Below are 14097 nucleotides of genomic sequence, written 5' to 3' on the forward strand. Positions count from 1 at the left end.
CAACCCCTCCCCAAAAAATCGTTACCCCCTCAAAGAAAATTTAGAGAAAAAAATTTTCTTTTGCATTTCTACATGTTTTGAGTGGTTTCCAACCCCCCCAAAAAATTGTTCAAGAAAAAAAAAAATTTTTTTTTTGCATTTCTACATGTTTTGAGTGGTTTCCAACCCCCCCCCCCCCAAAAAAAAAAATTGTTCGAGAAAATATTTTTTTTTGCATTTCTACATGTTTTAAGTGATTTCCAACCCCTCCCCAAAAAAAGTTAGAGAAAAAAAATTTTTCTTTTGCATTTCTTCATGTTTTGAGTGATTTCCAACCCCGCCCCAAAAAAATTGAGACAAAAAAATTTCTTTTTTTGCATTTCTACATGTTTTAAGTGATTTCCAACCCCCCCCCCTCAAAAATTTGTTCGACAAAATTTTTTTTTTTTTTTGCATTTCTACATTTTGAGTGTTTTCCAACCCCCCCCCAAAAAATTGTTCGAGAAATTTTGTTTTTTTTTTACATTTCTACATGTTTTAAGTGATTTCCAACCCCTCCCCAAAAAAAGTTAGAGAAAATTTTTTTTTTTTTGCATTTCTACATGTTTTAAGTGATTTCCAACCCCCCCCCCCTAAAACAAACTGTTCGACAAAATTTTTTTTTTTTTGTATTTTTATATGTTTTAAGTGATTTCAAACCCCTCCCAAAAAAAAGTTATAGAAAATTTTTTTTTTTTTTGCATTTCTTCATGTTTTGAGTGATTTGCAACCCCCCCAAAAAAAGAGACAAAATAATTTTTTTTTTGCATTTCTACATGTTTTAAGTGATTTCCTAACCCCCCCCCCCCTCAAAAATTTGTTCGACAAAAAATTTTTTTTTTTTTGCATTTCTACATTTTGAGTGGTTTCCAACCCCCCCCAAAAAAAATTGTTCGAGAAAATATTTTTTTTTTTGCATTTCTACATGTTTTAAGTGATTTCCAACCCCTCCCCAAAAAAATTGTTACCCCGCCCCCAAAAGAAACTTTTTGCATTTCTACATGTTTTAAGTGATTTCCAACCCCTCCCCAAAAAATCGTTACCCCCCCAAAAAAATTTAGAGAAAATTTTTTTTGCATTTCTACATGTTTTGAGTGGTTTCCAACCCCTTTAAAAAATTTAGAGAAAATTTTTTTTTTTTTTGCATTTCTACATGTTTTGAGTGGTTTCCAAACCCCCCCCCCCCCGAAAAATTGTTCAAGAAATTTTTTTTTTTTTTGGCATTTCTACATGTTTGAAGTGATTTCCAACCCTCCCCAAAACATTGTTACCCCGCCCCACCCCCAAAAAGAAACTTTTTTTGCATTTCTACATGTTTTAAGTGATTTCCAACCCCTCCCCAAAAAATCGTTACCCCCTCAAAGAAAATTTAGAGAAAAAAATTTTCTTTTGCATTTCTACATGTTTTGAGTGGTTTCCAACCCCCCCAAAAAATTGTTCAAGAAAATTATATTTTTTTGGGCATTTCTACATGTTTTAAGTGATTTCCAACCCCTCCCCAAAAAAAGTTAGAGAAGAAAAATTTTTTTTTTTGCATTTCTTCATGTTTTGAGTGATTTCCAACCCCCCCCCCCCCCCAAAAAAAAATTGAGACAAAAAAAATTTCTTTTTTTTGCATTTCTACATGTTTTAAGTGATTTCCACCCCCTCTCAAAAAAAATTGTTCAACAAAAATTTTTTTGCATTTCTACATGTTTTAAGTGATTTCCAACCCCCTCAAAAATTTGTTCGACAAAAATTTTTTTTTTTGCATTTCTACATTTTCAGTGGTTTCCAACCCCCCCAAAAAAAAAAAATTGTTCGAGAAAAAAATTTTTTTATTGCATTTCTACATGTTTTAAGTGATTTCCAACCCCTCCCCAAAAAAATTTAGAGAAAAATTTTTTTTTTGCATTTCTACATGTTTTGAGTGGTTTCCAACCCCCCCAAAAAATTGTTCAAGAATTTTTTTTTTTTTGGCATTTCTACATGTTTTAAGTGATTTCCAACCCCTCCCCAAAAAAAGTTAGAGAAAAAATTTTTTTCTTTTGCATTTCTTCATGTTTTGAGTGATTTCCAACCCCGCCCCAAAAAAATTGAGACAAAAAAATTTCTTTTTTTTGCATTTCTACATGTTTTAAGTGATTTCCAACCCCCCCCTCAAAAATTTGTTCGACAAAAAAATTTTTTTTTTTTGCATTTCTACATTTTGAGTGGTTTCCAACCCCCCCAAAAAAAATTGTTCGAGAAAATTTTTTTTTTGTATTTCTACATGTTTTAAGTGATTTCCAACCCTCCCAAAAAATTGTTACCCCGCCCCCCCCAAAAAAGAAACTTTTTTTGCATTTCTACATGTTTTAAGTGATTTCCAACCCCTCCCCAAAAAATCGTTACCCCCCCAAAAAAATTTAGAGAAAAAATTTTTTTTTTTGCATTTCTACATGTTTTGTGGTTTCCAACCCCCCAAAAAAATTGTTCAAGAAATTTTTTTTTTTTGGCATTTCTACATGTTTTAAGTGATTTCCAACCCCTCCCCAAAAAAATTGTTACCCCGCCCCCCCCCAACAGAAACTTTTTTTGCATTTCTACATGTTTTAAGTGATTTCCAACCCCTCCCCAAAAAATCGTTACCCCTCTAAAAAAAATTTAGAGAAAATTTTTTTTTTTTGCATTTCTACATGTTTTGAGTGGTTTCCAACCCCCTTTAAAAAATGTAGAGAAAATTTTTTTTTTTAGCATTTCTACATGTTTTGAGTGGTTTCCAACCCCCCCCAAAAAATTGTTCAAGAAATTTTTTTTTTTGGCATTTCTACATGTTTTAAGTGATTTCCAACCCTCCCCAAAAAATTGTTACCCGCCCCCCCCCAAAAAGAAACTTTTTTTGCATTTCTACATGTTTTAAGTGATTTCCAACCCCTCCCCAAAAAATCGTTACCCCCTCAAAGAAAATTTAGAGAAAAAAAATTTCTTTTGCATTTCTACATGTTTTGAGTGGTTTCCAACCCCCCCAAAAAATTGTTCAAGAAAATTATATTTTTTTGGGCATTTCTACATGTTTTAAGTGATTTCCAACCCCTCCCCAAAAAATCGTTACCCCCTCAAAGAAAATTTAGAGAAAAAAAATTTCTTTTGCATTTCTTCATGTTTTGAGTGATTTCCAACCCCCCCCCCCAAAAAAAATTGAGACAAAAAAAATTTCTTTTTTTTGCATTTCTACATGTTTTAAGTGATTTCCACCCCCCTCAAAAAAAATTGTTCAACAAAAATTTTTTTGCATTTCTACATGTTTTAAGTGATTTCCAACCCCCTCAAAAATTTGTTCGACAAAAATTTTTTTTTTGCATTTCTACATTTTCAGTGGTTTCCAACCCCCCCCCCCCCAAAAAAAAATTGTTCGAGAAAAAAATTTTTTTATTGCATTTCTACATGTTTTAAGTGATTTCCAACCCCTCCCCAAAAAAATTTAGAGAAAAATTTTTTTTTTGCATTTCTACATGTTTTGAGTGGTTTCCAACCCCCCCAAAAAATTGTTCAAGAATTTTTTTTTTTTTTGGCATTTCTACATGTTTTAAGTGATTTCCAACCCCTCCCCAAAAAAAGTTAGAGAAAAAATTTTTTTCTTTTGCATTTCTTCATGTTTTGAGTGATTTCCAACCCCGCCCCAAAAAAATTGAGACAAAAAAATTTCTTTTTTTTGCATTTCTACATGTTTTAAGTGATTTCCAACCCCCCCCCTCAAAAATTTGTTCGACAAAAAAAATTTTTTTTTTTTGCATTTCTACATTTTGAGTGGTTTCCAACCCCCCCAAAAAAAATTGTTCGAGAAATTTTTTTTTTTTGTATTTCTACATGTTTTAAGTGATTTCCAACCCTCCCAAAAAATTGTTACCCCGCCCCCCCCAAAAAAGAAACTTTTTTTGCATTTCTACATGTTTTAAGTGATTTCCAACCCCTCCCCAAAAAATCGTTACCCCCCCAAAAAAATTTAGAGAAAAATTTTTTTTTTTTGCATTTCTACATGTTTTGAGTGGTTTCCAACCCCCCAAAAAAATTGTTCAAGAAATTTTTTTTTTTTTGGCATTTCTACATGTTTTAAGTGATTTCCAACCCCTCCCCAAAAAAATTGTTACCCCGCCCCCCCAAAAGAAACTTTTTTTGCATTTCTACATGTTTTAAGTGATTTCCAACCCCTCCCCAAAAAATCGTTACCCCCCCAAAAAAAAATTTAGAGAAAATTTTTTTTTTTGCATTTCTACATGTTTTGAGTGGTTTCCAACCCCCTTTAAAAAATTTAGAGAAAATTTTTTTTTTTTTGCATTTCTACATGTTTTGAGTGGTTTCCAAACCCCCCCCCCCCCCCCGAAAAATTGTTCAAGAAATTTTTTTTTTTTTGGCATTTCTACATGTTTTAAGTGATTTCCAACCCTCCCCAAAAAATTGTTACCCCGCCCCCCCCCAAAAAAGAAACTTTTTTTGCATTTCTACATGTTTTAACTGATTTCCAACCCCTCCCCAAAAAATCGTTACCCCCTCAAAGAAAATTTAGAGAAAAAAATTCTTTTGCATTTCTACATGTTTTAAGTGATTTCCAACCCCTCCCCAAAAAAAGTTAGAGAAAAATTTTTTTTTTTTGCATTTCTTCATGTTTTGAGTGATTTGCAACCCCCCCCCCCAAAAAAAATTGAGACAAAAAAATTTCTTCTTTTTGCATTTCTACATGTTTTAAGTGATTTCCAAACCCCCCTCAAAAAATTGTTCGACAAAAAATTTTTTTTTTGCATTTCTACATTTTGAGTGGTTTCCAACCCCCCCCCCCCAAAATTGTTCGAGAAAATTTTTTTTTTTTGCATTTCTACATGTTTTAAGTGATTTCCAACCCCGCCCCAAAAAATTGAGACAAAAAAATCTTTTTTTTGCATTTCTACATGTTTTAAGTGATTTCCAAACCCCCCCCTCAAAAATTTGTTCGACAAAAAAATTTTTTTTTTGCATTTCTTCATTTTGAGTGGTTTCCAACCCCCAAAAAAATTGTTCGAGAAAATTTTTTTTTTTTTGCATTTCTACATGTTTTAAGTGATTTCCAACCCTCCCAAAAAAATTGTTACCCGCCCCCCCCCAAAAAGAAACTTTTTGGCATTTCTACATGTTTTAAGTGATTTCCAACCCCTCCCCAAAAAAAGTTCGAGAAAAAAATTTTTTCTTTTGCATTTCTTCACGTTTTGAGTGATTTCCAACCCCGCCCCAAAAAAATTGAGACAAAAAAATTTCTTTTTTTTGCATTTCTACATGTTTTAAGTGATTTCCAACCCCTCCCCAAAAAATCGTTACCCCCCCCAAAAAAAAATTAGAGAAATTTTTTTTTTTGCATTTCTACATGTTTTGAGTGGTTTCCAACCCCCCGAAAAATTGTTCAAGAATTTTTTTTTTTTTTGGCATTTCTACATGTTTTGAGTGGTTTCCAACCCCCCCGAAAAATTGTTCAAGAAATTTTTTTTTTTTTGGCATTTCTACATGTTTTAAGTGATTTCCAGCCCCTTCCCAAAAAAATTGTTACCCCGCCCCCAAATGAAATTTTTTTTGCATTTTTACATGTTTTAAGTGATTTCCAACCGCTCCCCAAAAAATCGTTACCCCCCTAAAAAAAATTTAGAGAAAATTTTTTTTTTTTGCATTTCTACATGTTTTGAGTGGTTTCCAACCCCCTTTAAAAAATGTAGAGAAAATTTTTTTTTAGCATTTCTACATGTTTTGAGTGGTTTCCAACCCCCCAAAAAATTGTTCAAGAAAAAAAGTTTTTTTTGCATTTCTACATGTTTTGAGTGGTTTCCAACCCCCCCGAAAAATTGTTCAAGAATTTTTTTTTTTTTTTTGGGCATTTCTACATGTTTTAAGTGATTTCCAACCCTCCCCAAAAATTGTTACCCCGCCCCCCAAAAAGAAACTTTTTGCATTTCTACATGTTTTAAGTGATTTCCAACCCTCCCCAAAAAATCGCTACCCCCCAAAGAAAATTTAGAGAAAAAAATTTTATTTTGCATTTCTACATGTTTTGAGTGGTTTCCAACCCCCCCCCCCCCCGAAAAATTGTTCAAGAAAAATATATTTTTTTGGGGCATTTCTACATGTTTTAAGTGATTTCCAACCCCTCCCCAAAAAAAGTTAGAGAAAAAAAAATTTTTTTTGCATTTCTTCATGTTTTGAGTGATTTCCACCCCCCCCCCCCCAAAAAAAATTGAGACAAAAAAAATTCTTTTTTTTGCATTTCTGCATGTTTTAAGTGATTTCCAACCCCCCCTCAAAAAAATTGTTCAACAAAAAAATTTTTTTTTGCATTTCTACATGTTTTAAGTGATTTCCAACCCCCCCCCTCAAAAATTTGTTCGACAAAAAAATTTTTTTTTGCATTTCTACATGTTTTAAGTGATTTCCAACCCCTCCCCAAAAAAATTTAGAGAAAAAACTTTTTTTTTGCATTTCTACATGTTTTGAGTGGTTTCCAACCCCCCCAAAAAATTGTTCAAGAAATTTTTTTTTTTTGGCATTTCTACATGTTTTAAGTGATTTCCAACCCCTCCCCAAAAAAAGTTAGAGAAAAAATTTTTTTCTTTTGCATTTCTTCATGTTTTGAGTGATTTCCAACCCCGCCCCAAAAAAATTGACAAAAAAAAAATTTCTTTTTTTTTTTTGCATTTCTACGTTTTAAGTGATTTCCAACCCCCCTCAAAAATTTGTTTGACAAAAAATTTTTTTTTTTTTTGCATTTCTACATTTTGAGTGGTTTCCAACCCCCCCCAAAAATTGTTCGAGAAAATTTTTTTTGCATTTCTTCATGTTTTGAGTGATTTGCAACCCCCCCAAAAAAAAATCTTTTTTGCATTTCTACATGTTTTAAGTGATTTCCAAACCCCCTCAAAAATTTGTTCGACAAAAAATTTTTTTTTTTTTTGCATTTCTACATTTTGAGTGGTTTCCAACCCCCCCAAAAATTGTGAGAAAAATTTTTTTTTTTGCATTTCTACATGTTTTAAGTGATTTCCAACCCTCCCCAAAAAATTGTTACCCCGCCCCCCCCCAAAAAAGAAACTTTTTTTGCATTTCTACATGTTTTAAGTGATTTCCAACCCCTCCCCAAAAAATCGTTACCCCCCTAAAAAAAATTTAGAGAAAATTTTTTTTTTTTGCATTTCTACATGTTTTGAGTGGTTTCCAACCCCCTTTAAAAAATGTAGAGAAAATTTTTTTTTTTAGCATTTCTACATGTTTTGAGTGGTTTCCAACCCCCCCCAAAAAATTGTTCAAGAAAAAAAAAGTTTTTTTTGCATTTCTACATGTTTTGAGTGGTTTCCAACCCCCCCCCCGAAAAATTGTTCAAGAATTTTTTTTTTTTTGGGCATTTCTACATGTTTTAAGTGATTTCCAACCCTCCCCAAAAATTGTTACCCCGCCCCCCCAAAAAGAAACTTTTTGCATTTCTACATGTTTTAAGTGATTTCCAACCCTCCCCAAAAAATCGCTACCCCCCAAAGAAAATTTAGAGAAAAAAATTTTATTTTGCATTTCTACATGTTTTGAGTGGTTTCCAACCCCCCGGAAAAATTGTTCAAGAAAATTATATTTTTTGGGGCATTTCTACATGTTTTAAGTGATTTCCAACCCCTCCCCAAAAAAGTTAGAGAAAAAAATTTTTTTTGCATTTCTTCATGTTTTGAGTGATTTCCAACCCCCCCCAAAAAATTGAGACAAAAAAAATTCTTTTTTTTGCATTTCTGCATGTTTTAAGTGATTTCCAACCCCCCCTCAAAAAAATTGTTCAACAAAAAAATTTTTTTTTGCATTTCTACATGTTTTAAGTGATTTCCAACCCCCCCCCTCAAAAATTTGTTCGACAAAAAAAATTTTTTTTGCATTTCTACATGTTTTAAGTGATTTCCAACCCCTCCCCAAAAAAATTTAGAGAAAAAACTTTTTTTTTGCATTTCTACATGTTTTGAGTGGTTTCCAACCCCCCCAAAAAATTGTTCAAGAAATTTTTTTTTTTTTGGCATTTCTACATGTTTTAAGTGATTTCCAACCCCTCCCCAAAAAAAGTTAGAGAAAAAATTTTTTTCTTTTGCATTTCTTCATGTTTTGAGTGATTTCCAACCCCTCCCCAAAAAAATTTAGAGAAAAAACTTTTTTTTTGCATTTCTACATGTTTTGAGTGGTTTCCAACCCCCCCAAAAAATTGTTCAAGAAATTTTTTTTTTTTTGGCATTTCTACATGTTTTAAGTGATTTCCAACCCCTCCCCAAAAAAAGTTAGAGAAAAAATTTTTTTCTTTTGCATTTCTTCATGTTTTGAGTGATTTCCAACCCCGCCCCAAAAAAATTGACAAAAAAAAATTTCTTTTTTTTGCATTTCTACGTTTTAAGTGATTTCCAACCCCCCCCCCCTCAAAAATTTGTTTGACAAAAAATTTTTTTTTTTTTTGCATTTCTACATTTTGAGTGGTTTCCAACCCCCCCCAAAAATTGTTCGAGAAAATTTTTTTTTTTGCATTTCTTCATGTTTTGAGTGATTTGCAACCCCCCCCCAAAAAAAATCTTTTTTGCATTTCTACATGTTTTAAGTGATTTCCAAACCCCCCTCAAAAATTTGTTCGACAAAAAATTTTTTTTTTTTTGCATTTCTACATTTTGAGTGGTTTCCAACCCCCAAAAATTGTGAGAAAATTTTTTTTTGCATTTCTACATGTTTTAAGTGATTTCCAACCCTCCCCAAAAAATTGTTACCCCGCCCCCCCCCAAAAAAGAAACTTTTTTTGCATTTCTACATGTTTTAAGTGATTTCCAACCCCTCCCCAAAAAATCGTTACCGCCCCAAAAAAAATTTAGAGAATTTTTTTTTGCATTTCTACATGTTTGGAGTGGTTTCCACCCCCCCCAAAAAAATTGTTCAAGAAATTTATTTTTTTTGGCATTTCTACATGTTTTAAGTGATTTCCAACCCCTCCCCAAAAAAATTGTTACCCCGCCCCCCCCAAAAGAAACTTTTTTTGCATTTCTACATGTTTTGAGCGTTTTCCAACCCCCCTGAAAAATTGTTCAAGAAAAAAATTTTTTTTTTTGCATTTCTACATGTTTTGAGTGGTTTCCAACCCCCCCAAAAAATTGTTCAAGAAAAAAAAAAATATTTTTTTTGCATTTCAACATGTTTTGAGTGGTTTCCAACCCCCCGAAAAATTGTTCAAGAAATTTTTTTTGGCATTTCTACATGTTTTAAGTGATTTCCAACCCCTCCCCAAAAAAGTTAGAGAAAAATTTTTTTTTTTTTTGCATTTCTTCATGTTTTGAGTGATTTGCAACCCCCCCAAAAAAAAAATTGAGACAAAAAAATTTCTTCTTTTTGCATTTCTACATGTTTTAAGTGATTTCCAAACCCCCCCCCCTCAAAAAATTGTTCGACAAAAAATTTTTTTTTGCATTTCTACATTTTGAGTGGTTTCCAACCCCCCCCCCCAAAATTGTTCGAGAAAATTTTTTTTTTTTGCATTTCTACATGTTTTAAGTGATTTCCAACCCCGCCCCAAAAAATTGAGACAAAAAAATCTTTTTTTTGCATTTCTACATGTTTTAAGTGATTTCCAAACCCCCCCCTCAAAAATTTGTTCGACAAAAAAATTTTTTTTTTGCATTTCTTCATTTTGAGTGGTTTCCAACCCCCCCAAAAAAATTGTTCGAGAAAATTTTTTTTTTTTTGCATTTCTACATGTTTTAAGTGATTTCCAACCCTCCCAAAAAAATTGTTACCCCGCCCCCCCCCCCCCCCAAAAAAGAAACTTTTTTGGCATTTCTACATGTTTTAAGTGATTTCCAACCCCTCCCCAAAAAAAGTTCGAGAAAAAAATTTTTTCTTTTGCATTTCTTCACGTTTTGAGTGATTTCCAACCCCGCCCCAAAAAAATTGAGACAAAAAAATTTCTTTTTTTTGCATTTCTACATGTTTTAAGTGATTTCCAACCCCTCCCCAAAAAATCGTTACCCCCCCCAAAAAAAAATTAGAGAAATTTTTTTTTTTGCATTTCTACATGTTTTGAGTGGTTTCCAACCCCCCGAAAAATTGTTCAAGAATTTTTTTTTTTTTTGGCATTTCTACATGTTTTGAGTGGTTTCCAACCCCCCCGAAAAATTGTTCAAGAAATTTTTTTTTTGGCATTTCTACATGTTTTAAGTGATTTCCAGCCCCTCCCCAAAAAAATTGTTACCCCGCCCCCAAAAGAAACTTTTTTGCATTTCTACATGTTTTAAGTGATTTCCAACCCCTCCCCAAAAAATCGTTACCCCCTAAAAAAATTTAGAGAAAATTTTTTTTTTGCATTTCTACATGTTTTGAGTGGTTTCCAACCCCTTTAAAAAATGTAGAGAAAATTTTTTTTTTAGCATTTCTACATGTTTTGAGTGGTTTCCAACCCCCCAAAAAATTGTTCAAGAAAAAAAGTTTTTTGCATTTCTACATGTTTTGAGTGGTTTCCAACCCCCCCCCGAAAAATTGTTCAAGAATTTTTTTTTTTTTTTGGGCATTTCTACATGTTTTAAGTGATTTCCAACCCTCCCCAAAAATTGTTACCCCCCCCCCCCCAAAAAGAAACTTTTTGCATTTCTACATGTTTTAAGTGATTTCCAACCCCTCCCCAAAAAATCGCTACCCCCCAAAGAAAATTTAGAGAAAAAATTTTATTTTGCATTTCTACATGTTTTGAGTGGTTTCCAACCCCCCCGGAAAAATTGTTCAAGAAAATTATATTTTTTTGGGGCATTTCTACATGTTTTAAGTGATTTCCAACCCCTCCCCAAAAAAAGTTAGAGAAAAAAAAAATTTTTTTGCATTTCTTCATGTTTTGAGTGATTTCCAACCCCCCCCCCCAAAAAAAATTGAGACAAAAAAAATTCTTTTTTTTGCATTTCTGCATGTTTTAAGTGATTTCCAACCCCCCCTCAAAAAAATTGTTCAACAAAAAAATTTTTTTTTGCATTTCTACATGTTTTAAGTGATTTCCAACCCCCCCCCTCAAAAATTTGTTCGACAAAAAAATTTTTTTTTGCATTTCTACATGTTTTAAGTGATTTCCAACCCCTCCCCAAAAAAATTTAGAGAAAAAACTTTTTTTTTGCATTTCTACATGTTTTGAGTGGTTTCCAACCCCCCCAAAAAATTGTTCAAGAAATTTTTTTTTTTTTGGCATTTCTACATGTTTTAAGTGATTTCCAACCCCTCCCCAAAAAAAGTTAGAGAAAAAAATTTTTTCTTTTGCATTTCTTCATGTTTTGAGTGATTTCCAACCCCGCCCCAAAAAAATTGACAAAAAAAAATTTCTTTTTTTTGCATTTCTACGTTTTAAGTGATTTCCAACCCCCCCCCCTCAAAAATTTGTTTGACAAAAAATTTTTTTTTTTTTTTGCATTTCTACATTTTGAGTGGTTTCCAACCCCCCCCAAAAATTGTTCGAGAAAATTTTTTTTTTTGCATTTCTTCATGTTTTGAGTGATTTGCAACCCCCCCCCCAAAAAAAATCTTTTTTTTGCATTTCTACATGTTTTAAGTGATTTCCAAACCCCCCCCCCCTCAAAAATTTGTTCGACAAAAAATTTTTTTTTTTTTTGCATTTCTACATTTTGAGTGGTTTCCAACCCCCCCCAAAAATTGTGAGAAAAATTTTTTTTTTTGCATTTCTACATGTTTTAAGTGATTTCCAACCCTCCCCAAAAAATTGTTACCCCGCCCCCCCCCAAAAAAGAAACTTTTTTTGCATTTCTACATGTTTTAAGTGATTTCCAACCCCTCCCCAAAAAATCGTTACCCCCCCAAAAAAAATTTAGAGAATTTTTTTTTTTGCATTTCTACATGTTTTGAGTGGTTTCCAACCCCCCCAAAAAAATTGTTCAAGAAATTTTTTTTTTTTGGCATTTCTACATGTTTTAAGTGATTTCCAACCCCTCCCCAAAAAAATTGTTACCCCGCCCCCCCCAAAAGAAACTTTTTTTTGCATTTCTACATGTTTTGAGTGGTTTCCAACCCCCCTGAAAAATTGTTCAAGAAAAAAATTTTTTTTTTTTGCATTTCTACATGTTTTGAGTGGTTTCCAACCCCCCCAAAAAATTGTTCAAGAAAAAAAAAAATTTTTTTTTTACATTTCAACTTGTTTTGAGTGTTTCCCAACCCCCCCCCCCCGAAAAATTGTTCAAGAAATTTTTTTTTTGGCATTTCTACATGTTTTAAGTGATTTCCAACCCCTCCCCAAAAAAAGTTAGAGGAAAAAAGTTTTTTTTTTGCATTTCTTCATGTTTTGAGTGATTTCCAAGCCCCCCCCAAAAAAAATTGAGACAAAAAAATTTCTTTTTTTTGCATTTCTACATGTTTTAAGTGATTTCCAACCCCCCCACCCTCAAAAAAAATTGTTCGACAAAAAAAAATTTTTTTTTTGCATTTCTACATTTTGAGTGGTTTCCAACCCCCCAAAAAAATTGTTCGAGAATTTTTTTTTTTTTTTGCATTTCTTCATGTTTTAAGTGATTTCCAACCCCCCCAAAAAATTGTTACCCCGCCCCCCCCCCAAAAGAAACTTTTTTTGCATTTCTACATGTTAAGTGATTTCCAACCCCCCCCCCCACCCGAAAAATTGTTAAAGAATTTTTTTTTTTTTGGCATTTCTACATGTTTTAAGTGATTTCCAACCCCCCCCCAAAAAAAAAAAAATTGTTGGAGAAATTTTTTTTTTTGCATTTCTTCATGTTTTTAGTGATTTCCAACCACTCCCCAAAAAATTGTTACCCCGCCCCCCAAAAGAAACATTTTTTTGCATTTCTACATGTTTTCAGTGATTTCCAACCCCCCAAAAAAATCGTTACCCCCCCCACAAAATAATTTAGAGAACAAAATTTTTTTTTTTGCATTTCTACATGTTAAGTGATTTCCAACCCCTCCCCAAAAAATCGTTACCCCCCAAAAAAATTTAGAGAAAAATTTTTTTTTTGCATTTCTACATGTTTTGAGTGGTTTCCAACCCCCCCAAAAATTGTTCAAGAAAAAAAAAATTTTTTTTTTGCATTTCTACATGTTTTGAGTGGTTTCCAACCCCCCACCACCCGAAAAATTGTTCAAGAATTTTTTTTTTGGCATTTCTACATGTTTTAAGTGATTTCCAACACCCCCCCCCCAAAAAAAAAATTGTTAGAGAAATTTTTTTTTTTTTTTTTGCATTTCTTCATGTTTTTAGTGATTTCCAACCCCTCCCAAAAAATTGTTACCCTGCCCCCACCAAAAAGAAACATTTTTTTTGCATTTCTACATGTTTTCAGTGATTTCCAACCCCCCCCAAAAAATCGTTACCCCCACAAAAAAATTTAGAGAACAAAATTTTTTTTGCATTTCTACATGTTTTGAGTGGTTTCCAACCCCTCCCCCACCAAAAAATAGTTCGAGAAAAAAATGTTTTTGTTTGCATTTCTACATGTTTTTAGTGATTTCCAACCCCTCCCCAAAAATTTACCCCCCAAAAAAGAATTTTTTTTTACATTTCTACATGTTTTGTGATTTCCAGCCCCCCAAAAAATTTGTTACCCCCCCCCAAAAAGACATTTTTTTGCATTTCTACATGTTTTGAGTGGTTTCCAACCCCCCCCAAAAAAAATAGTTCGAGAAAATTTTTTTTTTTTGCATTTCTACATGTTTTAAGTGATTTCCAACCAAAAACCAAAATTTCCCAAAAAAAATTGTTCGACAAAAAAAAAATTTTTGCAACTTTTTTTTCAACAAAATTTCGATTTCTTTTTTTTCCAATTCTTCATGTTTGAAGTGATTTCCAAACCCCCCCCCCACCCCCCCCCCCCCAAAAAAAAAATGTTGGAGAAAAGAACTACAACTCTGTCAGCATTGTTGACATCATATTTAATGAATAAGATAAGGTTCACTTGAGTGACCCAGCAGTATTGGCAGTGGAGGTTTTGCACTCTCCTGAGTCTCCCCCTCGAGTTGATAAATAATGTTTCTTCTTTTTGTCACTGTGTTGTCAGAGTTAATCTCCACCTGTTTGTTTGAATGAATACTTCCCTTTAATATTATGCA

General features: G+C 32.9%; 1 protein-coding gene across 3 annotated transcripts in view; it reads right to left on the minus strand.

The window, feature by feature from the left end:
• FCF1 (FCF1 rRNA-processing protein) overlaps positions 1-14097 on the minus strand; it is a 48724-nt gene that overhangs the window by 3409 nt on the left and 31218 nt on the right. The window lies entirely within an intron of this gene.

Source organism: Eptatretus burgeri, chromosome 2, assembly GCF_056783735.1.
Source record: "Eptatretus burgeri isolate ZD-2024b chromosome 2, Ebu_testis_v1, whole genome shotgun sequence".
Lineage (NCBI taxonomy): Eukaryota > Metazoa > Chordata > Myxini > Myxiniformes > Myxinidae > Eptatretus > Eptatretus burgeri.